Source organism: Xyrauchen texanus, chromosome 5, assembly GCF_025860055.1.
Source record: "Xyrauchen texanus isolate HMW12.3.18 chromosome 5, RBS_HiC_50CHRs, whole genome shotgun sequence".
Taxonomy (NCBI): domain Eukaryota; kingdom Metazoa; phylum Chordata; class Actinopteri; order Cypriniformes; family Catostomidae; genus Xyrauchen; species Xyrauchen texanus.
This window is the reverse complement of record NC_068280.1, coordinates 47162094-47186652: the sequence shown is the minus strand read 5'-3', so window position 1 is coordinate 47186652 and position 24559 is coordinate 47162094. Positions and strand designations below refer to the sequence as shown.

Genomic DNA, 24559 nt, shown 5'->3' with positions numbered 1-24559 from the left:
TGCTACCGCTGTTGTCTGACCTTTTTCGACTTTTGAAAATAATTTGGCCGCCCCCTGCACAGAACAACCCTCAGGTGAGAAATTACCTTACCTTCGAGTACTGAATTAGCCATTTTATTCCATTAAACACATTACTTAAGAATGGTGTATTTGAAGGCTCTTTCAAGATAATGTCTCACATTTGGAGACCTCACACCTCCTGTTTGATGTTTGCTCCTCCTCGGTGGAAAACAAGGGGGCCTCAAATAGTCTCTAAGTATCAGGACCCAGCCTTGATCTTGTTTGTTGAGTTTTTTATCAGGGATTTCTGTGCAGATATGGAGAGGGTTGCTATGTCAACAGCGACGAGCTGTTCTTATTCACTCTACAAAACGTCACATTTCTACATCTAATTTTTCAAACAAAGCATAATGGTCTTTGTAGCAACTCCCAAAATGAGTGCTTCTTTTTTCTTGACACTTTGAATGTTTGAAGATCAGACACTTCCTGATAATTTAAATGACACATAACATTTGCAAACCAGTGGCACATACTCAACGTGCTTTGATATAAAAATATAAAAAAATCAAAAAAGACTTTAAACTCACAAATTGAAAAGATATATATAAACTCAGCAACTGATTTTATTTTCAGCAAACTCAACATATGTACATTTTTGTATGAACATAAAAAGATTTAACAACTAAGACATAAACTGAACAAGTTTCACAGACATGTGACTAACAGAAATGGAATACTGTGTCCATGAAAAAAAAAGGGGGGATCAAGTGTTGCTGTGAGATGTTACCCCACTCTTCCACCAAGGGACTTGCAAGATCCCGGACAATTCTGGGGGGAATGGCCCTAGCCCTCACACTCCGATCCAACAGGTCCCAGACGTGCTCAATAGGATTGAGGTCCGTGCTCTTCGCTGGCCATGGCAGAACACTTACATTCCTGCCTTTCAGGGAATCATGCACAGAATGAGCAGAATGGCTGGTGACATTGTCATGCTGGAGGGTCCTGTCAGGATGAGCCTGCAGGAAGGGTACCACATGAGGGAGGAGGGTGTCTTCCTTGTAACGTACCTCGTTGAGATTGCCCGCAATGGCAACAAGCTCAGTCCGATGATGCTGTGACACACCACCCCAGACCAAATCGATCCCACTCCACAGTAGCGTCGGTGTAATGCTCATTCCTTCAACGATAAACGTGAGTCCGACCATCACCCCTGGTGATCCGATCCTGTGCAGGTGTTGTTGCATGTGGTCTGCCACTGCGAGGATTGGCTGTCCTTCCTGTCTCCCTGTAGCGCTATCTTAGGTGTCTCACAGTACGGACATTGCAATGTTTTGCCCTGGCTACATCTGCAGTCCTCATGCCTCCATGCAACATTTACAGTATGCATTATGCATTTGGATGCTTTTATCCAAAGCAAATGTACAGTGCACTTATTACAGGGACAATCCCCCTGAAGCAACCTGGAGTTAAGTGCCTTGCTCAAGGACACAATGGTGGTGGCTGTGGGGATCGAACCGACAACCTTCTGCTTAACAGTTTAATGCTTTAGGCCACTACGCCACCACCACTCCATGCCTAAGGCACGTTCACGCAGATGAGCAGCGATCCTGGGCATCTTTCTTTTGGTGTTTGTCAGAGTCAGTAAAAAGGTCTCTTTAGTGTCCTAACTTTTTATAACTGTGACCTTACAACGTCTGTAAGCTGTTAGTGTTCATTAATTGTTTATGGTTCATTGAACAAGCATGGAAAACTTTGTTTAAACCCTTCACAATAAAGATCTGTAAAGTAATTTGGATTTTTACCAAATTATCTTTAAAATACTGTGTCCTGAAAAGGAAATGTTTCTTTTTGCTGAGTTTGTATATACAGTATATGAACATCTTTTCAATTTGTGAGTTTAAAATGTATTATTTTATATTTTATATATACAGGTGCATCTCAAAAAATTTGAAAATTATGGAAACGTTTTTATGATTATGGCTTACAGCTTATGGAAATCAATAATCCAGTATCTCAAAATATTAGAATAAAGAAGTTATAATACAGAAATGTCAACCTTCTGAAAAGTATGTTAATATATGCACTCAATATTTGGTCAGGGCTCCTTTTGCATGAATTATTGCAAATAATTTTTGCTCAGTGGTCCAAAGTCCTCTTTTCAGATGAAAGTAAATTTTGCATTTAATTTGGAAATCAAGTCACAGAGTCTGGAGGAAGTGTGGAGAGGCACAGAATCCAAGTTGCTTGAAGTCCAGTGTAAAGTTTCCACAGTCAGTGATGATTTGGGGTGCCATGTCATCTGCTAGGGTTGGTCTACTGTGTTTTCTCTAGTCGAGAGTCAATGCAGCCTTCTACCAGGAGATTTTAGAGCACTTCATGCTTCCATCTGCTGACAAGCTTTATGGAGATGTTGATTTCCTTTTCCAGCAGGACTTGGTACCTGCCCACAGTGCCAAACCTACTAGTAACTGGTTTGCTGACTATGGTTTTACTGTGCCTGATTGGCCAGCCATCTCGCCTGACCTGAACCTCATAGAGAATCTTTGGGGTATTGTCAAGAGGAAAATGAGAGACACCAGACCCAACAATAAAGACGAGCTGAAGGCCGCTATCAAAGCAACCTGGGCTTCCATAACACCTCAGCAATGCCACAGGCCGATTACCACCATGCCATGCTGCATTGATGCAGTAATGTATATACGTATATATATATATATATATATATATGTCTAAGTGGTGTAACTGTGTGAGAGATAGTAAGGAAAAAATTAAAACATACAATTCTTGAAAAAAGATATGTTGACATACGTTTTTCGGAATAACATTTTATTGTTGTTTCTTTAAAAAAAAAAAAAGAAGCAGTAAAACAATTTTGTTTTAAAATAGTATTAATATTTGGAAAAAAATGTGTCCACCAAATCAAAGTTAGTTGGTGCAGCCAACATGCAGCATAACATCTATAGCCACGATATCAAAAGCCACTAGCACATCTGAAAGAAAACAAGATGAGTACTGTGACAACGTCAGAGCAGATCTGATGTTGAACAGTTCATTTACACAGACTCAAACCCTAAAACCATAACACTATAATTTTGCTACTTTTCAGGGACTGGTATTTCTTTCAAGAAATGCAAACCTAGTTTCTTTTATTTTTCCAAGTAAGGACTTCAAAACGTGTTTAATGACAAGCATACGTTCCACTCAAAACCTTGAGAAGTGAATAGTACAGTAAAAACACCATATTCTTGACAGTTTCCTAACACTGTTGTACCCCAGCCCTGTTTATTGTTTTAATCTCAATGGCTTATTCGTTAATATTACCAATAATTGAAAGAGCTTATTATTGGCAAAGAATCCATTAATAATAGCCCCTCTCTTGCTTTCCCTCTTTTCATTGAAAAAGCAACACCAATTTCTATAACTACAACATTATTTTTTTAGTTTCAAAGATTTCCCTTTTCAAAAAACCCACACACATACACTAGGTAGTCCCCAAAGGAGGGTCTTACTGCTTTGGCATAAGATGTGTATCCAAGGTCAGAGTCAGAGCGGGGAGTCTCTGGGGAGTCATTACTGCAGTCTGTCTGCTGTGGGGAGAAAGATGAATGGAGCTCAGCTCAGTGTACTCAGCCTTGCCTTCATCACAGCTACATCAAGGACTTCTCTATCAGCGCTCATCTGTGTCTCTCAATACATATCTCTATATCTCACCATGGCACCCTTTTGTTTATTCAGCCTTTTCAGGAATTGTACATGGGATGATTGCAAGTTTTTCATTCTATTTTTTCACACTTTGTTTCTCGACTGCTCTTTCACTGGCTGTACGTTCTCCAGTGGAAATGTAGTAGGGATTGATGCTGCATTCTCTAGGGGTTACAGGATCTATGCTGCAGGAACCTTGCTTGACATTAGAAATTTAAGTTTTCCAAACAAAGGCTTAGATTTGGGATTCTTCATAAGAAACCACAGCAGCAACTCTGCAGGCTGTTGTAGACAACACAATATTGATTGCAATTTGGTTTTCACTGCTTAATAGAACAGTATGAATGTCCATGCTAGTCCAGGCTGGTTTATGTTGGTTACCTTATTGTCATTCTATAAGGAATTAAAGTATGACAATAAGGTGGCTAGGTTTGATTATAAGAACAAATGCCATGTTCAAAGAAATGAAAAGAGACCTGTTTAAGTAGAGGTACTGTACACGAGAGTCTCTGCAAAAAACCGTACGGTCTTTATCCCTGAGAGGATTATGCGTACATGGAAGACAAGATGAGGGATTGAGTTGCCTTGACAGTTCTTTATGAGTCAGATTTTAGGTGGTAAAGACTGGTTACTATGCCTCTTTTTCTCATTTAAATTATTACCCTTCTATTTTTGATGCAATAGAGAGCACATCTTTCTAGGGAGGCACAGTCTGATCTCGGGGCAAAGTTACATTAAGAATGACAAAGTGTAAAACACAAGGTAACATGTTTAAATTGTGGTTTAAGGATCTTACAGAATCAGTCAGTGACTGTTTGGCAAACAATTTATTATTTTATTTTTTTGAGTGCCAGATTTAAGAATGAATTTCATTCGGTCATAATGGAAAACTCTATGTGTAACTCTGTGATCTCTATTTATGGTTTGGGATCAGCTGTTAAAGGCAATGTTCACCCAAAAATGAAAATTCTCTTACACCCTTGTGCCATCCCTGATGTGTATGACTTTATTCTGCTGAACACAAATATTTTTTTAAGAATATCTTGGGTCCATACAATGCAAGTGAATGGGTACCAACACTTTTAAGGTGCAAAAGCACATAAAGGCAGCATAAAAGTAATCCATAAGACTACAGAGGTTATGTCCATATCTTCAGAATCCATATGACAGGTGTGGGTGAGAAACAGGTCAATATTTAAGTCCTTTTTTGCTCTTGATCTCCACTTTCACTTTCACATATGATCTCCACTTTCTACTTCTTTTGTATTTGGCGATTTTAATTATTTGTGCATATCGCCACCAACTGAGCAGGGAGGAGAATTTATATTAAATAAGGACTTAATTATAGATCTGTTTCTCACCCACACCTAACATTCAGCTTCTGAAAATACTGATGTAACCACTGGAGACATATGGATTACTTGTATACTGCCTTTATGTGCTTTTTGTATCTTCAAACTTTTGGTACCCATTCACTTGCATTGTGAAGACCAAGAGAGCTGAAATACTGTATTCTTCTAAAAAATCATTGTTTATGTTCAGCAGAAGAAAGAAAGTCACACACATCTAAGATGGCATGAGGTTGTGTAAATTATGAGAGAATTTTCATTTTTGGGTGAATCCCTTTAAAATTGTATCAAAAGCGTGCAAGATGATTTCAGACAAGCTATCATGTTCATGTAAACTGCTGTTGATGTTGAGTGGAATTGAAATTGGTGGGTTTTCCACTCAGAATTGCTACCGAACAGACCAGAAATGTTCTATTTAACTGCAGACATTAGAGTGACCTAAACGTTTGCCTATGAACTACTCTAACTATCCATAATAAAGGAAAAGTCTGCCCAAAAATGGAATTGAATGAGAGCCTTTTTGTCCCACAGAATTGAAGTGACTCAACTTAAGAGTTTACACCATGCTTTTGGGATCCATAATTTTTCTCAGTCCCCTAGGTATGAAGTATCCATCCACTTTTTTCTAAGCCCTCAAGAGAGCAGCATAGGAGAGGTGATGTCATTGTCTCTTAGTGTGTAATTAATTCTGACTTGTCAGATTTATTAGGTCTGTAGAAAGTTTTTGATGGGATGTTGGCTTTTGGGTAGTGCATTTTTCTCCTAAAGTGACCGTCAAGACTCTCTATGATACAATGGAAAGATCCCTGTACAAGCTTTAACTCAATGTGTTTGAGTTTGTAAGAAGACCTACAGTAAGTTTCTAGTCATTATAAGTCACTGTGCCTTGACATATGCCATTTTCAAATAAGATTACAGATGTGAAATGACATGATCTCCATATGGCACGAAGGGCAACACAAAAAAGTGCAGAATTAATTCTTCTGACAGTTTCATGCATGCAAACATCTGTTAGTGTCAAATCTGGAACAAGTGGTGTTACATAGGACACATATCCTTGGACAGAGTTCACCATTGGTAAAGCAGTAGATGATGCCAGTAGAAAATCTCCTGAATTGTATTCTGTCCAGATCGTCTCAAGACCTCATGAAACCAAAATTGGAGTATTGTAGCTTTTAGTCCATGTCTATTTTCTTTGAGGCCATCTATATGCTAGTGTACCCCAAAAAGTTGACAACTTTTAACAGATATGCACTTACAGTTTAGGAAAAGACACTAAAATAATGATAACATCATGTCCTGCCCTGGTGTGTATACAAGTCTTTTTACAATTAAATGCTGTCTAAAGTGAGAATGTCCCCTCCCCCTAATACTGTACCAATTGCCTCCGATTAGCATTAGCAAGTAGCAAACCAGTATTTGGAGGTGTGTCTTAAAGGTGAAATGTTTTCCAACCTGGCCTCATAGAATCACATCACTATTTTAAAATTTTTGGGACATTATTTTTACATGGCTCATTATAAGTATCAAGTAACACTACAGGCACTACAACAACATTTCCTTTCACTCAAATCATGAGTAAAATGGCAGATTATGAGTTCATAAACACTTACTTTCACCCTCTTCCTCAAACAATGCTATCTTGTGACATCAAAACACTTAATTTACTGCATAACTTTTAAGATGATACATTTTGTTGTTTGCATTACATAACTACATTTACAAGCTTATTCAAGTTGCACAGTAGTTCAACTGACAGAGTGTTGCAAAGGACTGCGGTATGGGACCAACCATGTTATTTGTTGTTGCTTCTGTGCCACTTTCTTCTCACTTGTCAGCTTGCGAGCTTGGCTGGCCTTGAACCTCAATCTTCTGAGTCTAAAGTCTGTCACTCTATCAGGTGTGCTTCCGCAGAATAATTGTAGATGGGTCTGTATTACAAGTGTTAAAATTTGTCATTTTTCAAATTATGCGTTATAGTAAAAAATGTTGATATCATAAGATTGCAGTATGTGAGTAATAGTGTGAAAAATAAGTGTCTGTAGTCATAATCAGCCGTTGTAGTTGTGATTTGTGTGAAAGTGATTAGATTATACAGTTGTTGTAGTGGCTTTAGAGTTCATTTCACTAGGAAACTGCAGTGAGTCAGTTTACAAAAAATGTGTTGTAGTTAAGTTACTTTTATGAGACTAGGTTGCAAAAACCTCATCTATTTGGGAGAACATTTTACTCGCTTATAGCACCACTCAAGTGAACATTGGCCTCAGTGGTACTATGGCCCATGTAATGAACCACGTCATTTTATTTTGCAAAAATGTCGCCATAGCCATATAATTTTTTATGAGAAACGGCTGTTATTTTCTGTGTAACTAGCGGCACCAAACAGAACTACAAAAATAATGATTTTGCAAAAAATCACCCCCTTCATGCATTGTTCAGTAATAGGTAGCCCTGCCCCAATCTCACTCCATTGGTTGAGCCAATAATATTTTTCTGCTCAAACAAACAGATTGCAAATATGTTTGCTGCCCCTAAAGGCATGCAAATTATACTCTTAACTTTTAAAGAAAAAAGACATTTGACAAATGACATAATAATATGTACGATATGTCCTGCCCCTATTTCAACTGGAAATACGTCAATACAGGAAAGAAAATTCTGACCAATGTTATATTAGGTGTCTTTAACTGCTATGAACTTAAGCATTTGATTCAATGTACTTATTATATACATACATGTTAGTAGTGGTTAGTACATTTAAAGTATCTTCATTTAATTACATTTGTAGTTACATTGTTAACCTTAACCCTAAACCAGTTACCCTTCATTTTACCGTGTCCTTGTTTCAGTGTAATTACACACAGAAGTACTGAGTAATATTAATTGACAACATGTGCTTAGGGTTTGGTTTAGGTTAGTTTCTTGCAATTATCCATAATTTACTGTTATTACTATAGTCATTACATGTAATATGTATAACAAGGACAATATAAAATAAAGTGTTACTCTTAAACCTAATCCTAGACCAACGCTTACCCTAAATCCTAACCCTAATCTAAACCCTAACCCTACCATTATCCGCACCTCAACCTCATAGCAGCAAGTGTGAATCTTTTTGAAGTGAGAAACATGTAGTTTCAAAATATGTACATTGTATGCTATGTATTTTAATTATAGCATATAGTATATAGTAGTTAAAGACACCTAATATAAAGTAAGAGTGGAAATTCAGTATTTATTGACATGGGGAAAAGTCCATCTGTGTTGCCCTAATAGCCTTCTGCATGAGTGCCATTGAAATGATATTATGTATGTTGTAATAAGATGGGCAGATGCCACACTACTTACTTCACTATCAAAATTGGGTGTGCTTAGAGATCTAGTCAACATTTGAGTACAGACGTGGTCCCTGGATTCTGGTACACTGCTACACACAATGTGTGGACAGCTGTCATGCATTTAATCAGCAGAAAGCAACCCTGCTACCACCTCAGTACCACTCCACCACACATAAACAAGCACACACTCACCCAGAGATGCGGAATCCCCCATGGAGCACCTGACAGCTCTGCCTTGAGCTTCTAATCCATCTCTGGGAGCCACAACACCCAGTGCAATTATTTTTTCTTGCTGACTTTACCTGGAAAACATAATTGAAAGTGGCTGGTTTTATTCGTACCACTTAAGTTACATCTTTAAAAAGGAAAAATTGAGGCTCGTACAAGCCAGTTTCCTAATGCTATAATGAAGCGAGAAATTAGTGGACTGTCGAGGGAAAAAACCTGTAATGGTGAAACTGGGCAACTGTGTTGCTTACTCTCAAACTAATAATAAACTTCTCTGATAAAACTATTAACTTCTTAGAAAAAGCAACAGTTATTAGTGATTGTAATGAGAAGGGGGTGTGTGATTTAGTGGTTCTTCGCCTCTTGTGGTACCAGTTAGAATTGTAAAATTTTATTTATTCCAAGATTGTAACCACTGCTTCACGATTGGGGAGGACCAAATTCATAATGGTCGCCATTAGTCTGAATATTCGGGGGACAAGTCTCCCTCAATGTCTAGATTTGTAACAGCCTTGATTGTTCCCAAACAGGTTTCTCAGACAGTCTTCCCACTATGTATGTTAATGATTAATCGATAATTGATTCATTGTTGTTAATAATTTGATCAATTAAGCTGATATGTCTTTGATTAATTTCAGGTGAAATTCGTTCAGTAATCATGCTAGCAGACATTGATGAGGCTGTCTATACAGTCACCTGCCTCTTAAGGATGCTTGCATGTTCGCTCCATGTCATTTCTTCTCCGCATCACAATAGGAGATGCACAGATGTATATGAAGTGGGATCATGTAATCAGTGTTGGGGAGTTTCTCTATAAATTAACATAATTTTTTCTTTTTACACTGCGATAGTGTGTTAAAATAGAACATGACAACAAGCACTTTTGATCTGCTGCTATCCTTGTTTCATCCCAGCCTACAATTACTGTGTCAGTGTGAGATGTATGCAAACAGGCTCAATTATTTGAAAGCTACATAGAGCAATAGTGCTTAAAGTCTCAGAGAAGTTAACCTACAAATGTCTTTCTTCTAGTTTGCCACATTAAACTGGGATGGGACAATTACAACCTCAAAATACTGCATATTTCACCTTTGAAGATCTGGGTTGTTAACCAGAATATTGCAGGGTCAAGGGTTGATCCATATCATTATTGTAACATTGAGACAACCCCAGGTTGCTCCAAGGGGATATTCTCTGTAATAAGTCATTCTGGATAAAAGCATAGACTAAATGACTAATTAGCAGTTAATTAGAAGGAGCTGAACATCTTTGGTTACTGAACTCATCACAACCAATCAACAAGTCATTATTTACAAGGAAAAGCCTAAATCTCTTTTTCTCCAATTTTCCTATCATACTGTATAATGTTGCACATTGTGTCAACTCCATTGTGGTCTTTCCAAGGTCTCCAGCTTCAAAAAGCCTCCACCAAACCATGCAGCAATGCCTTTTTCTTGTATTTTTCATCAGATTTTACTTTCTTCTTTCACTTGCCCTTTCTTTCTCTGGCCTCCTTTCAGTCCACTGAGGTTTGGAGCCCTTTAAAGGGTCGGTCAGATTTGGAGGGGGCTGTCATTAAACAGTTCCTCTCTTTCTCTTCTCAGTGTGACAGTGCTAGTGTGTGATGTTGTCCCATGATGCCTCCATTGTGTGTCTTCTTGACAAAGTTGCTGTCAGTCAATGATAACCCTAGATGAACAGGGGAACCCAAGAGAATTTGAGTAAGTACCAGAACCAGTAATGAGGATAAAGTCTGCAGAAATTATTTTGGTCTCACTTAAAATCAGGAGTCACTACTAAGTACAAACATCAAAATACATACAATACAATGTATTTGTTGTGTAACTACATGTTGTTCTGCAAAATTCTCACAAAACTCACATTTGCTGCTACTGAGGTTGAGCTATGGGTTGGTTTAGGAGTAGGTGTAGGGTTTAGGGTAAGGATTGAGTTAGGGTTAGGTGTAGGTTTAGGGGTTGGGTTAACAGTGTAACTACTACAGATGCAATTAAATGTAGGTACTTTAAATGTAAGTAAAATGCAACAACACATACAGTATGTACATAATAATTACATTTTGTCAAATGCTTAAGAACATAGTAGTTAAATACACCTAATATAAAGTATTTACTTTATAAAGTAAATTTTTATCGTGTGTACAAATCGGTTGACTAAATTGAAGGGGTATTTTGTAACTGTAATATCCCTTTACTGTAAAACAATGTTTTGTTAGTTAACCTGAAATAGGTTGGTACATGTTGTATCATCTAAATTAATTGGTTTTATTAATGTCAATGTACTTGTTTTTCAAAACCCATAACCCTAAGTATTAAACTTTGTTGCATAAAGGCAGTACATGCAGTATAGTGCGTCTTCATATTTAAATGCTCCTCTAAACACCTCTCCCAGTGGTGTGGACTGTGTTTGAATGTTTGCAAACAGTATACATTTGCTCAGCTGTTTTGAATTATTTTTGGCTCTGACTAAAGAACGAAGAAGAACTTTGCCATGTAGATACCGGGGCCTTAACTTGTCCCACACAATTTTTGCTACAGACGTTGATTATTACCCAAGAGGTGTGCAATTTAAGGTGCTGTAAGCGATTTCAACCTTTCTAATTCCACAAGACTGAGTCTTTGGATAAGCCACACCCCCTCTTTTCAAAACCCCAAACTCCAAGGGGATGCTGTCTCGGAGTACTCGACACTGCTGTCCACCCGGGGGAGCACCGCTGCCTTCCACCGGGGGAGGGAGTAGCCCGGACGCGGTAAACGGCCGCCGTCCGTGAGACGAGTGGGGACTGGACTCCCCGACCGCCTGGAGCGATGGAGCCGCTGCCAGGGGCGGAGGAGTCTTTTGACTTTTGTTTAAGTTATCATTAAAATATGATTTATATTGTCAAGCCGGTTCTCGCCTCCTCCTTTCCATTGAACTACGTTACAAGTACATTTCGTGACTCTAATCTCCAGATCTACTACAGAACTTTGCAAACGTCAAAGTAATTCATGAGGTGTAAAGTAGCATTATGTACACAGATGTGATGTATTTGAAGGAGAAAACACTTGTGAATTGCTTTCACACTTAGATGTATCAAATCCTTCCAGCTGAAGTGATTGTTTAGGATTAATGATGCAGTCTCCAGTGCAGCTTTCTATGGAAACTCAAGCAGTTGGAGACAGGCCCTTGTGTGCGGCTGTTAGTAAAGTCGACAGGAACACCAGAGCAGTGTGATGAATGGCCCAGCGCTGGCTCCCAATCTGTTCTGACAGCGACTCTCGCCGGCTGTGTTAGCAAGCATGAATCTACAGTATGTGTGTGAGTGAAACAGAAATGTTAAAACAGTCAGTACCATAGAATTCTTATTCACATGTCTCCAGCTCTTAGTTAATGAGAAGTAGACAGTGTTGGGTAGGCCTAAGTTACAAAAAATAATAATAATAATAAAGTAATCCACTACTGATTACTAATTACTTTTGTAAATTTGTAATTAGATTACTTTACTAATAACTTAATCTGTAAAGTAATTATATTTTTAATTAATTTACTTTAAGTTACTTTTCTAAAACTTAAAAACTAATAGCACTAATAGCTCTTTTAGTACTTTAATACTGATAGAATTATTAACCAAATTAGAGCAATATCAGATATCAGATCAAATAATAAGATTACAGTAAGGCTACAGTACTTTTAACACATTACACCCAACAGTGGAAGTAGATGCCTAATACAGAGTACAGAGTGGAAAATTCCAGTATCAAATTGCTTGACAAGCATGCTTTTCATTCCTGTGTTCATGTAATCTAAGCGCAGTGTAGTTCTAGCGGGAAGACGAGCAGCTTTACATCAACGCACCATTAGCTGGATAATTCCCAGCCAATCACATGTAAGCTGTCACATTATGAGTCTGCTCACAATCTATCACATTGCTGTTTCAGTGTGCTTACACAGCAACCTCCACCACCCCACCACCACCAGTTGAGTCCCGTCCTGCATGGAGGTAGGCTCCTCGCCCCTGCCTCCTATCTCCAGCAGGATATGACGGTTCCGAGTACAACTTCTTCGGACCACCAGACAGGGCCAAAGAAAGACATTACTTTTCTGTTTTATATTCATCAAATAAATGTCATCTTAAATCTCACTCAAGTCTGCAAGTCTTCCAGATAGAACTGTATTTCTTATTGCAACAGGAAGTTTGGGCAGGACATATCAAAGGGTTCATCCCTTTAAAGTAGGTAGGATCTGGGGCAGGAACATAGAGAGAGAGCATTTTATTAAACAAAATGTGTCATGGATATTTTTGGTCCATTTTCCCACATGAGAAGACTACATTTAAAATTGTAATATCTGTAAAAATAAACTTTTGTCAACTTTTAGGAATACACTAGCATATACACCAATGAGCCAAAACATTATGACCAGTCACAGGTGAAGCGATTAATGTTAATCATCTCCTGAAATGGCAAGGCTTGTGGGGTGCTGCTGGTCAGCAGTGGTGTGTACCTACCGACAGTGGTCCGAGAAGGCACAAACCACAAATGGGCGACAGGGTGTTGGGCGCCCAAGGCACATCGATGCGTGAGGGCAACGAAGGCTATCCAGTCTGGTCCGAACCGAAAGAAGGTCTACTGTGGCACAAGTCACAGAAAAGTTTAATGATGGCCCTGCTGCATATGGGTCTATGTAGCCGGTCAGTGTGCCCAAGATGATCCTTGGCTACCATTGAAAGTGCCTACAATTGGCACGAGATCATAAAAACTGGACGAGCAGTGGATTAAAGTCACCTGGTTCAATGAGTCCTGTGTTCTTTTTCTTCACCGGATGGCCGTCCGTACATGTGCGCCATTTACCGGGGGAAGTGATGGCACCAGGATGCACTGTGGGAAGACAACAAGCTAGTGGATGGATTGTGATGCTCTGTGCAATGTTCTGCTGGGAAACCCTGGGTCCAGCCATTCATGTGGATGTCAATTTGACACGTGCCACTTACCTAAACATAGTTGAAGCCAGGTACACCCCATCATGGCAATGCTATTCCCTATTCGCCGCTGTTTTTGTGGCACACGGTGGACCAACAGCATATTAGGCAGTTTTGGTTCATCAGTGTAGATGGCCTCAAAGCTAACAAACATGGACTAAAAGCCTCAAGACATAATTTTTTTTATGGGTTCTTTCTTTAAATGTTATATTAATAGCTATGTCTTATTAACATATTTCTTCTTAAGAAGAGCACAAACATGTTTGCTTTGTGACTCATCTGTCACCCACTTCAGGTTGCTGGATAAAGAAATCCACCCAAAATTACTGCTCAGACACGCAGTGCTTAACATACCTGACAGTGCTTAGCGTGTCACACCAAACATTTCAGCTTTAGCATGTCTGTCCCACTGATAAGGAAAATACAGTTTTTCTGTTACATTACATGGGGGAGTGCATTATAATTTTTCATATTGTTTAATATTTTTTTAGGTAAATGTTTTTTCAAATATTGATTTAAAGTTGTTGATTTTTAGTATAGAAACAAAATATGTATTTCAATAAATACAATTAATACATTTAATAAGTATATACAAATAACGATTGCTGCAAAGCTCTTTTGCCACGATTTCTATGCCGCAATTTCCTAGTGAAACACAATGTTTTAAAAATAAAGTTGAAGTAACGTGAACTAATGGCTTCAATAGGATCATATGTCATCGATTAACAACTTCATGGTAGGTCTGTCTTTAAAGATTTATAAATTATCATTGAAAATCAAATAGTCTATGACAAAAAATGAATGGGAGTGCACTCTATAGTAATGGTAAGTTTGTATGTTTGTTTTTTATCCCCTCCCCCTCCCCCCAAAAAAGTGATGTAATTTCTGGCCTCCTCAGAAGTTACATCACCGTTCCCTCTGCCCCTGGCCCCCTCATCACACACTCACACAATATCATAGATGAGCCGTTTGGCTTTTACAAGCAGCCACAGAGAAAAACAACAATGGGGTTCCTGTGGCATGCTGTGTGTGAAGAACAGTGTGATATGTTTGTGTTGTTGCATCTGATGTTTGGGTCTTTATCATTACTGTCACATGCCTTTGTCGGTCGGATCTAAGATGTGGCATGTGCTTACAGCCCGGTACTCTTGTATCAGATACCTGCTCCACTCACATCATCTATTGTATGGCAAAATATACAGTAGAGGAGCATATTTGCGTAAGATAATTTCAACCTACTGTATTATTGCAATAAAGAAACTAAGGAATATTAAAAAATGCCATTTTCAACTATGCTTTAAATGTTATTTCACGTTTTATTTCAGAATGTGGTACAGCAATTCCCTGAACTAACCATGAAATTTAGAAACCAAATATATTGGGTAGAGTAAAGTGCTATATTGCAAGATATGATATATATTGGAGAAATAAAAGAGAGCCCTTATTACAAAGCAACTACAAACAGAGCCAAAGGAAGCAATTTAGCCAGCATGCTGACACAAAATCTGGCCTCGCCAGATGGTTTTATTCACAAAACCAGATTGGTTAGTTGAATTGGAGTGACTTTAACGTACATTACCGGAGGCACATTTGCCAGCAATGATGCAACCATGATTCTTGAATCAGATTCAGTTCAGGCTATTCAAAATGAGCTCATATTTGCATCCATGTGAACAACAGGAAATAAACTCAATAAATATTTACATTAAATACACTAAGTGAGGTTTTTGCTAGGGATGTGCCAGTGTGGTCGACTAGTCGATTAGTGGGGTCGACAACTAACATTCATATTTTTAGTGGTGGTAGTTTTATCGAGAAACGCAATTCTTAATTAATTGAGAGGCGCAACTTTTTAGAGCGTTTTTGCGTGATCATAGCTTGCTGTGTTTAAAGGTGCACTCCTAAAGAAATTAATAGTAATTTTGAAACATAGCTATAAAATCATGAGCAATCACGTGAGATGAAGTCTCCAGTCATATCTGTCACCATATAAATGTTGTTTTGTTCTACATGGATAGGGTACCCACATGGGGGCCAGATACTACTCACTTAATCTCAGTAACCGCCTTGATATTGGACACTTTCACTCTTGTATTAAATTAATCATGGCTGACTGTGTGTAGTACATTTCTACAATGGCATCTGTAACTAAAATCTGTTGATTTTGAATCATGCTGCATCCAAGCAGCTAGGTGTCAGTGTAAGTCCAAGATGACACAAACGCAACATTTACTGAGTGCACCTTTAAAGGAATATTCCAGGTGCAATACAAGTTAAGCCCAATCGATAGCATTTGTGTACCACAAAAATGTATTTCAACTCGTCCCTTGTTTTCTTAAAAAAAAAAAAAAATTCTGGGTTACAGTAAGGCAGTTATAATGGAAGTGAATGAGTTCAATCAGTAAACATTAAAATACTCAATGTTTCAATGTATAGCCACAAGACATAAACAATATGCATGCTACCATGATTTAAATGTGATAAAATCACTTACCGGTACTAACCTTTTCTATGGAAAGTTATATCAAATTTTACAACTGCGTTGCCATGACAAAGTAACACTGTAAACACTTAAACCCTGAAACAACTGTAAAAACAACGATTTACAACTCAAAAAATGTATGTGAGTGGTTTTATAAAATTATAAGCTTCACATTTCTGCCTTTAAAGCCTCCAAAAATTGGCCCCATTCACTTCCATTGTAAGTGCCTCACTGTAACGAGGATCACCCTGAAGCAATCTGGCTACATTGAAACGTGTCATTCTGCATTCAGGGTGCACATAATTGGTTTTGTGCCACTTTGTATAAGTAGCCTTTCTAATTTCTTTCTTTGATAATTTTGTGCAAGAAGATGCTATTAAAATGCCTATTTATTTGTTGAATATCCGTAAATCACCATGTTGAATTGCTGCGATTAGCATCCTTATATTCCACTAAAAGGCATCTGATCGGGGTCACGTAACATAACAGAGCCTAATTATATATTTTAATCCGTATCACTGATTAGTAGACCAGTCGTTCAAACAACTGACCGAACATATGATAATTGGTATTTTTCTCTACCAATCTCTAGTTTCAACCTTTACAGATTATAAATAATGAAAATTTTTGGAAGATGCATTCTCGACTTGATTACAGCACATGGGCTAAATGGTTTTTTTTGGTGTGTAAAAACTGTAATACGTTATCTTTACACTCACTGACAAATTTATTAGGAACACTATGGTCCTAATAAATTTCCCAACGTGGTCTTACTGCTGTTGTAGCCCATCTGCCTCAAGGTTTGACGTGTTGTGCATTCTGAGATGCTATTCTGCTCACTACAATTGTACAAAGTGGTTATCTGAGTTACAGCAGCCTTTCTGTTAGCTTAAACCAGTCTGGCCATTCTCCGTTGGCCTCTCTCATCAACAATCCGTCCGCAGAACTGCCGCTCACTGGAATTTTTATTTTCTTTGCCACCATTTGAGTAAACTCTAGAGACTGTTGTGGGTGAAAATCCCAGGATATAAGTAGTTACAGAACTACTCAAACCAGCCCATCTGGTACCAACAATCATGCCATGGTCGAAATCACTTAGATCATATTTTTTTCCCATTCTGATGGTTGATGTGAACATTAACTGAAGCTCCTGACCCGTATCTGAATTGTTTTATACATTACACTGCTGCCAAACGATTGGCTGATTAGATAATTGCATGAATAAGCAGGTGTACAGGTGTTCCTAATAAAGTGCGCAGTGAATGTATAAAACATCAGAATGACCACAGGTTACCCCTGGTGGATTATGTTGAGTACCCCTGGCGTTGAGTTGTTTGACGTCTTGGTATTTACACTATATGACCAAAAGTATGTTGGCACCATTTTCTCATTAGTAAATTTGGCTATTAAGACCAATTGCTGGCAGGTGTTTAAATTAAAGCAATTATCTATTTCATCTCCTTGGATAAATATTAGCAGTAGAATGGTTTGTTATGGCTTGTGTTGTTATTATCTATTAAGAGCTGTTTCTACCTTATCTGAGCCTAAAAAAATAACTTTTGCTGGTGTAACCCTTTGCATATACTGTACGTGTTTCTGTCATATTCAGTTAAAATGTTACCACATAACTGACATTTTTAAGATTTACTGACAAAACATTTCCTACAATGCATCTTTTCTTGACAAATTATTCATATTTATAATAAGTGTAGCCTTTACAGCATATTTTAATGTTTCTATGCATGGAACAGGAAGTATCACATGCATAATGTTTAGCCATTTGAACTTGCCTCCCGAAACATTGTTTTAAAAATTTTAGGCTTCAATTATGTCCACAATTCCCAATAAGAAGCAAATACGAGAGCCGGGAACATGTCATGTTTTCTGCATATCACACATCAATGCCTGTTATTGCACTTGACAGAGTTCATTTCCAACAGGAAACAATCAAACAGCCATGCTCATCACTGGGGATATATTATGATCAATTTTTATATGAAGAGCCACACTGCAATGGGAACACATTATATGGGCAATCGTGTGATAGGGAAGCCCGGAATGCAAATTCATGATTATATCTATTACAAACATACATTTATATCACATTACTCAACCTGTTTCCAGTCAAATGAAAGCACTACCATATCTTTTTCTTTAAAGGGATAGTTAATCCAAAAACGTCAAGGAATATATCATTATTCACTGACCATAATGTTTCTCCAAACCTTTCTTCCGTGGAAGTCAAAAGGAGAAATTTCCAAATAATGCAAGTGAATGGTGACTTTGGGCTGTCAAGCCTCAAAAACTGTAAAAGCAGCCGACTTTCATTCATGTTTCTTTGTAGATTTGTTGCTTCATATCTTAGATACCAAGTTTGATAGATTGGGAACATAACACCTAACATGGTTTTCATGCTTCACTGACTCTCTACAATACCGGAGATATGACTTTTACTATATTACATTCTGCAACTGTAACTCTAAATAAGAATATGGATTACTCCATGAATCTGATTTATTGTCTCCTGATTATATATTGGCTGCCCGCATTGTGTAATGTCCCCTTGATGTCAAATTAATGCTATTTACAGCTCTTTTTTTGCTGTTTAAGCAGATAATTATTGATTCAGGGTATGGGGAACTGACAGAAGTTCATCTCATTAAAAAGGCTGCAAACACTGCTCAGGTCTTTGCCATTAGTCTTATAATGTATTACAGTAATAGCATCATATAACAGATAAAATGTCCTCAAATATTTAATTATACAGTATATCACGATTTCTTTGTTTTCCAGTTGCTTAGGAGACTAAAGTCCAGATTCTCAACATCTAGGGTAAACTCTTTGAAGTCATAGGTATTGGTATGTAAAGCCTGTATAGACAATGAAATATACAATATCAACGTACTGAGTGCATCTAAAATGTAAAGTATTTGACAGATCTATGTCTTTAGAGGTAATCTTTACACACACTCTAAAACTTGTGTGCAGGTGAGTGTGCCCAAGTTCAATGCTCAAACACATTTTATTTAGAACATTAACCTGACTTTATCTAGACCTTTTTGAAGGACTATTTATCTACAATTTAAAGTCAGATTGGACAAATAAAAGAAATGTCATTAGAACTCTGTATATGGCTGAATTTAATGATCATCAAAGCTGAATAAGGATAAAATCTAAGTCAAACACAATGAAAAGGTAATCATGTCAAAATAGTTACCTGCGTTGCATGAATGTGATGGCCTTTAACATATTTAATTAATCTAATTTATTCTTAATAAAATATATTCAATATAAATCAAGATGATGTAACTTTTTCAGTATCTCTTTTCCAGCTTAATATGCAGATACAACTACTGTAAAGTAAGTGTAGAGCAGAGGAGGGCGGGGCCAAGCTGGAACAATGCACGCCCGGTCCCCAATCAGTCTGATGGGGCGCACGAGGAATAAAGGCGGCCGGTTCGAGAGAGAGAGAATCACATGGAGCTGCTCTGTGTTTATGTTTGTGTGTTTTTCGTTTAGTTTATTATTAAAACTATTATTTATATTGCCAAGCCGGTTCTCGCCTCCTCCTTGCCTATTAACCGCTTTACAGTAAGCCACGGATTGTTTAATTTTCTCTAAATCTTTAAACACTGTGGGTTTTATTTTTGTGAGTGCTCAAGGCACAGCACTACGCGCTACAACCTTGCGTAACGTCTTATCCAAATTTTGCCAGCGCAAAGCGCAACTGGGCATGGGTGGGAATGTTTGCGCTACTGTGACTGTAGACGCGCAAAGTGTGGGTGTATTATATGTAAATGATGTGTCGCAAAGCACAATTTGCTATTTCCCTGAGAATGTGGTAGACGTGAAGACGTTTCAATACCACCTCTCAACTCAGCGCAAAGTCCAAATTCAGTTCCTGCATTTGCAAATTAGACATTTCGCCAGCAGGTGGTAATAAAGTTCATGCGCAAATTCTGAAAGTACGGAACATCAAATTATGTCCATAATGAAGCCATTTGTTGAAACAAAAAATTATGAGATTCGTGTTCAACTTTCTACAGGTCATGGTTTATTTTTTCAATTATTATTATTATTTTTATTTTATATTTATATGTATTATTATTCTTGTATAATTACATTTGTATTTATGATTTAATTTTGACTAGTAATTTTCTACCAGGTGTCGTAGAGTGATTTTTTAGTCACTGCAAAAAGCCGGTGGAAACATTTGGAGAGAGTAAAATGTTTGAATTTAAATTAAGTTTTTTAACCGCTTCGTTATTTTTACTATACATTTTAATTTCATTTGATGTGTAATTTGATCGTTCATTTTTCAAAATCAAAATTGACCGGTAGAAATAAATAATTTAATAATTCATAAAAAAAAAAAAAAACATGTTGAAAAGTCTGGTGGATGGAATGAATTCCCCCACTTTCTTTGTGAGAAATACCATTCACAAAAAACGGGGAAAAAAGTGTAGTGTTTCCAACATTACAATTAATTAAGTGCCCTCTGCAATACGAAGATAATCAAATAGAGAATTCAGTAATGCTTAAAGGTGCTAGAAGCAATTTTTTATGAAAAAGCATGAAGAAAAAGTCCCTATTTCCTGACAGAAATCACTGAAGCCATGTGATATTCTTTGTTTATCCAATCAGAATATATGGGATGCTGGAAGCTGAGGGCTTGGTAATCAAAGTGGATCATGCAAGTTTCACGCCATATTCAGCTTCATAAGCAGATGTCAGTTGTTGTTTGTTGGCTATTTTGCTAGAATACCATTATACGGCTGGGTTGAGCCATTAAAACATCACTTTACTGCAACTCCCTCTCCATGTAAAATTGTTCCCAAACTCATGCCTTTGGTTGACCTATTGCTGTGTTGGCCTGGGGTGCATTTCCCAAAAGCATCATTTGCCAACTGTAGTCGCAAATTCCTTTGTTATCAACACGGTTCAATGATTTAGTGTTTCCCGAAACGAAAGCTCCAACGAACATTCGAAAACATCCTACTAAAGCTCTCCACCTGTGGTTAGAACCATAGTTTCTTGTTAGTTTGCTGTGTGGACATCATGTGACTTCACAGATGCTTCCATATCTGGAAAATATTGACCTATTTATCTAATTAAGTTGACATTGTGACAGTGTTTACATCATTCTTATGCTGGAGTTATATATACCTTTTTTAAAAAAAAATTGTGGACACCCTAGACCCCAGTTTGAAAACCCCAGCTTTCACACACGTGGTTTCTGTCAGAGAACACGTCTTATTTGTCCATTCTAATGCATAAGTTCCGTTATTGTATGTTCTTTTTGAGTGCACATGTGCGTATGTGCTCAATTGCATCGGGGAGACCCCAAAGTATGATGTGATGGGAAACCCCACTATTGCAGTGCAATGCATCTGTCACATGACAAAGTGCACACTGCTTTTAACGGATTTCTGGTGTAGGTTTAAATGAGCTAATATAATTTTATATCCATTTGATCTCCGCAGAAGTTATAACTCCACCCCCTGCATAACGGAATTAACGACAGCTCTATATTGTTGAACAAACGTGGTTTGAATGATGGATGTGTGACATAAATACAACGGTTTCTGGAAACAGTCATGACTTGCTAGTTAATTTCTCCAACGATGCATCGTACTATGGTAGTTAGTATTGAGTTATGTTGTGGTACAGAAAACACACCCCTGGTCAGGATGCTCAAACAAACATAACATTGTTTTGAAAGTGCCAAGTGTTTATGTTTTTCTTTTCTTTTTTTATCAATCTACTAATGGCCTACTTATAGTTGTTTCTGCATAGTAACCTGGTTTGGAGAAAGTATTTTAACATCGAAAAATTGCACACTTTACCTTTAACTGAAATGGATTATGCTAAATGCTTTTCTCACCAGCAAAAGAAAACTGTATCCAAGATCATTAATGCTGTCCTTATGGGGCAACCAAAGTTGGGATCACTTGCTGATATTGGCTAAATCAATTGCAAATACTAAAGTATGTGACTGAGAATAATGATTCAGGGCAGACCCTGGGTTCTTCTTGAGGGAAGGGTGGCTCGCTTTGACTCAGTCAGGTAATGATGGATGAGGGACTGCTATAACTTCCTTGGTCGAGCTCTAAATTGTTAAACGATTACCATATTTCCAGAAAAACAGCCTCTTCTCTCATGCCACCAGGACGTAGGGTTTTATTTTGTGACAAAGATGACACTATTACTTCAAAAGACTTTTTGAACATCATTTTCAGCTCTTTTGCCATTTCTAGAATTTCTATGTGGGCTCTGAAGCTAAAGGCTGAGTTTCTGATGACAAACGAAACTGAAGTATGGAAAATAATCCCTCAGCGTTTAAACCGATCACATCAGTCAAATGCTTTTGTCTCTCAAGACATAGTAAATAAAATGGCAAAACGCAATAAGAAATTCATCATGATTTTTCCAAAGTTTGCATCTGACACAAACCCTAAACTTAACCATGATTTTAATAGGAAAAAAAATGTGTGGACCATGGAAGAAAGAAAAGTTCGAGGTTTGGAATGAGGGAAAAGAGAAGCGTATTACAGGTTGTTGGCATACATCAGTAAGTTGTATTGCATAAATAAATATGGAATGATTAACCAAATTTGTTCAATGATGTTTCCTTTCTTAAATAAAGTATTGTATAGGAGGCTAACTTAAATGTTATGCCTGTTTTGTATGGTTTAAAATTCGTATGGTTTGTTGATCGGTTGGTCTCTTTACTGTGTATATATCCTTGAAATATCATATTTGATCCAAAGCCAAAGTTACTGTCTGCACAATGTATAAAAGTGATTTTTCCTATTCAGCAGCAGATAAAAGAAACTGTGTGCTAGTATTTTACCCACACAGCTTTAATCTTACTACATACTGTTTGTATTCTCTGTATTAAACCCTAGTGAAAAGTGAAAATGGGACAGTCTTTGGAAATTAAGGTACTTTACGGTGCCAATTTCCACATTTAAAAAATGAAACCATGAGGAAAGAAAGAAAGGCGAGGGAAAAAAATTAGATTTATGTCTCACATTTTGCTCTATACTACACTTTCTCAGAAACAAATTAACTACACCAAGTAGCAGACCTCTATTTTCAAGATGCATTGATAGATGCATTGTTCTCTAGGCTGCTTTTTTCACCCATAGACGTGTCGTATTCAATACAGAAAGTTACTCTCCAGTTGTCCAGCAGAGGTCTAAATCTTGAGCTGTGTACACACTATGGCACTGCTGTGTCTCCTGGGACTCCCTAATTGTGACAGTGAATGAATTTAGTTGGGAAGGGCGTAATTTGTCCACAGCAATAATATAGAGCGGCCCACTCTGCAGGCAGCGGGCTGTAATATAGCTTGCTGTAATGTAGAGAAACAGTCGCCCTCCGGGGTTCAATAACTGCTTATTACTCCTGCCTGCACTTCAAACCCATCACCATCAGCCCAGTAGCCACCCACATTTTAACGCCAGCACAAGTGCCCCTGCTCCGCTATGCCTGTTGAGCAAATACCCTGTTTGTGGTCATGGTTCCACAGGTCCATGATCTAATAGATGATGTTTGGGAATTGTCCTTGCCAGTTCTCATTTGTCTTCATATAGAGGAGAAGGCAAAGCAGAACTGGTCAGTTTTTATAGCAACAGGTTTTACACAAAGTTAGATCTGTTCCACGGATTCGATTGGACAAAGGGCATTCCAAGAGCGATGGATAGCCAGGGCCCTATGAAATCTATTTGACATTTTACGAAATTCAATCCAAAACACAACATTGGACCAATGTATTTTTTTTTTTTTCAAACAGAGCCCTACACAACAGAGCATGTTAGTTAAGCTAGTAACATTTTATTTTGACGGAAAACTGAATGGATTTCAGTTTGAATGTTTTTGATGACATATTCACTATATGGCTTAATGTGCTCATAACCATAAAAGGCTGTGATTTAATTATATAAATATATGGTCTGATTGTGCTTTGCGCTTCAGGGTTAATGAGCCATATGCTCTCTGTCATCAATACTTACAGGCAGTGCGCATGATGCTCATGATGCAGCATATGAGTGGCCAGCATCCAAAAATGTAGGCAGCTTACTTAATCAATGAAACTCTTCTGGAAACTGGTCTCAGAACAGTTTATAAAGCACCTTATTTTCAACCTGCCTCTGTAGTCAGCATTTTCCAGTTTTCGGATGCAGCCATTCACTTTGAAGCACACAACACATACAGACTGTATATTTATTTAATTAAATCTCAGCCTTTTGTGGTTTTAGCATCACACTAGGACATATCATGATTTTACTTTAATTAACAGTGCATTCATACATTCATTTTATCCCAAATTTGTCAAATTCTTTAACATTCTGCATTTTATTGTTAATTCCATTTTTATGACTGGATCCTCCGATTCTGTCTGTGTTTTCAGCATCACAAAAATCACAAGGCCCTAGATAGCTAATTAGCTGGCTAGCTATCCAGCATCCTTGTTTTGTTT

General features: G+C 37.7%; 1 protein-coding gene across 1 annotated transcript in view; it reads left to right on the top strand.

Annotated features, from left to right (window-relative positions):
• LOC127643565 (receptor tyrosine-protein kinase erbB-4-like) overlaps positions 1–24559 on the top strand; it is a 127198-nt gene that overhangs the window by 5884 nt on the left and 96755 nt on the right. The gene's annotated exons all lie outside the window — the stretch shown is intronic.